Genomic DNA, 3377 nt, shown 5'->3' on the forward strand with positions numbered 1-3377 from the left:
TCATTTTCACCTCAAAATCCAGAATGTGTTTAGTTTACCCATATTATACAAGTCTTCGTACTTGTCGGGTCTGAATCACATTCTGATCCGGTCTGCGCTTAATCCTGCGTTTTGAACCGTAAACCTTTCCTGAAAACTACCGGTCTAAGTTTCAACTTAAATAAGACCCGTTAGGAATCTAATAGGTTAATAAAACCTTCATTCCAGATTGAGAGCCCCAGTAGAGGTACTTATGCTTGCTGATTAGAATATACGGCTGAGTATAAATTGTATTTTAGCTCAGGTAAATACTCTTAACTTATTTTCCCTATACGGGCTTGGGATACGGTATTATAATAATACCGCTTGGTCGGATATTGAATGTTTAATCGTATTGTGATTAAATTATTGAGGTAACTCGTTTTAATCTGTATTGTTTGAAATAAAAGCCTTTAGGGGTTAATGACCATGTCCCGGATATCCTTGGCATCATTATAATATAATGGCCACATCTTAAGCACGGGGTGTAGGCATACACCTGACAGTTGCATAAGGGAAACGGTATCTCACTCTCTTGTGGGCCTATACTTGTGGCGTGTCTGTTAATCTTGACTCGGTTTCTACATCGGGCCCTGAATGTATAACGAACATTAAATCTGTATACAAGATTTTTTTTATATAATTGTCCCAAGTTATAAAAAGATATTTGTGCCTTGTGCATTCAAATCAATTTTCTAAAACATTTTCAAAATGAGTCAGTTAATTGTATTTACCAGTGTAAGCTGATGTATTTTCCAAAAAGATTAAGTGACAGGTACTGTACGTAATTGGCTGGGAGCTCAGGGCGTTAATAGGGAATCTTGCAAGTTCTAGATGCCTAAAGTCTGTTGAACTGTGTTATCTTTCTATTTTAGATCCGCCTGTGTATCCATCTTACATTCCGTTGTAATATTTGATATTACTTTTGAATCGGTTTGTAATATATTTATCTTTTGCTTCCGCTGTGCATTAAATTGTGTTGTTTGACTATGACGATATCAACTAGTCACGATACTCCCCACCGGGCCCACCGGTAATACGTGGAAATATCGGGGTGTGACAATGAAGAATCAAGTGTATCAATGCACCTACCTCAAGATGAGTGGGAGTAACTTTACTATACTTGTCCTTTATGTAGACGATATTCTATTGGCAAGTAAAAGTTTAGACATGTTGCATGAGTCGAAGCGGTTACTCTCGCATAACTTCGACATGAAGGATCTCGGAGATGTTTCTTACATCATTGGCATCGAAATTCACCGAGATAGACACAAAGGGATCTTAGGATTGTCCCAAAAGACTTACATAGATCGTGTCCTTACACGTTACAACATGCAACAGTGCAAACCCTCCATCGCTCCAGTAGTTAAGGGAGATGTTTTCGGTTCATTCCAGTGTCCGACAACAGAGGTTGAAAAGGAGCAAATGTGCCAGATACCTTACGCGTCAGTAGTCGGGAGCCTGATGTATGCTCAAGTCTGTACTCGCCTAGATATCGCTTATATTGCTGGAATGCTAGACCGTTATCAGACTAATCCTGGTCTAGATCACTGGAAAGCAGCTAAGAAGGTCCTTAGATATCTGCAAGGGACGAAAGACTATAAACTGACTTATAGAAGAAGTGATCACTTAGAAGTGGTAGGTTATTCTGATTCTGACTTTGCCAAATGCAAAGATGACAAGAAATCCACTTCAGGCTACATCTTTATGTTAGCAGGCGGACCTATCTCATGGAAGAGTCATAAGTAACAGTTAACCACAACTTCCACAATGATAGCAGAATACATTGCTGTTTACAACGCAACCTGTCATGGAATGTTGCTTAAAAATCTGATCACCGGACTCAAAATCGTTAATTCCATTTCTAGACCATTGAAGCTTTACTGTGATAACTCAGCTGTCGTTAGTTTCTCGAACAGTATCAGTTCGACTGGAGCTGGTTTATATCTCGATACAAAATATTTGTTCGTACGTGAACAAGTTGAGGAAAATAATCTTTGTATTGAGTATATTAGTACTAAAGATATGCTTGCGGATCCGATGACTAAAGGTCTCCCACCTAAAGTTTTCGAAGAACATGTATCGAATATGAGACTTACTAAAGACCTTATTTAATGGCATATTGTATTAGCTTATGTTTTAATTAATAAAATTTCCTCAGTTTGATTTTGTATGTCTCTAACATATGTTCTGCCGGTGTAATGACATATATACCAATATAAATACAAATCAGACGCTAAAGGGCTTATAAGTATTTTGATCATAACTATTAGGTTTTAAATTGGGGCTATAGTATGACTAATGGGGGTCCTGAGTCGAATGATAATTCAACGGCTGTATTTCTCTGCTATAGTTTTTGGTTTAAGGCTAAAATGAGTGTTAACTCCTGACCAGGCTGATCTAATACTCATGATAAATGATTACTCGGCTAAGTGGGAGAATGTGAGATTAAATATATTATTATTATAATATTTAATCTTGTAGCCATTATAATCATTTATATTATATAGATCAAAATATATTAATAACCTATTAATAATTAGAGAAAAATGCCCGGATAGTCCCTGTGGTTTCGCCTTTTTTCACCTATAGTCCCCAACTTTCTAAAACTACCTGAATAGTCCTCAAGTTTTCAATTTTTGTTCCCGGATAGTCCCTGGTCTAACTTCAGTTTGTTTTCCCTGTTAAGTGAGTGTGAAATGACCAATTTACCCTTAATGTAAAAACAAAACAATTAATATGTTAATTCAGGTGGGGCCCACATGGTTTATTATAAACATATCCCTTCTTTCTCTCTCTCTCGTTCACTATACCCACCAGCACCCACCACTACCCTCCACCGGAGAACCACCACCACCACCACCGCTGCCGCCTACCGCCTCCAATCATTGCCTCTTCAGCCAATCAACCACCACTTAATCATTGCCTCACCACCGCACTTCATCTTCAACCTCCACCCACCATCACCCTCCTCCACCCTCCACCATCACCACCCACTGTGTAAAACAGTAACACACTCCAAGCAAAACCCTTCCCGCCATACAAAGCAAAACCAGTTTCTTACGAAACCACCCAAACGACACCGTTCCATCTCCACTTCTTCTTCACTCTTTTCTTTTCCGTTTTGCTTTCATCATCATCCTTCATCCCCTTTCCCCTGTTTCACATCCTTTATAAATCACCACACATTTCCTCAATCTCCAAACATTCTCTCAACAATGGCCAAATCAATCTTCATTTTCCCTCTAATTCTCTTTCTTCTTGCACCGATTGGTTTAACGGAGACTGTTGGTTTCGAAAACCCTAGTTTTCCGTCAACTTTTGCGGAGAAGATGATCAGGGAGTTCAATTTGTTTCCG

This window comes from Helianthus annuus, chromosome 4 (genome assembly GCF_002127325.2).
Source record: "Helianthus annuus cultivar XRQ/B chromosome 4, HanXRQr2.0-SUNRISE, whole genome shotgun sequence".
Taxonomy (NCBI): domain Eukaryota; kingdom Viridiplantae; phylum Streptophyta; class Magnoliopsida; order Asterales; family Asteraceae; genus Helianthus; species Helianthus annuus.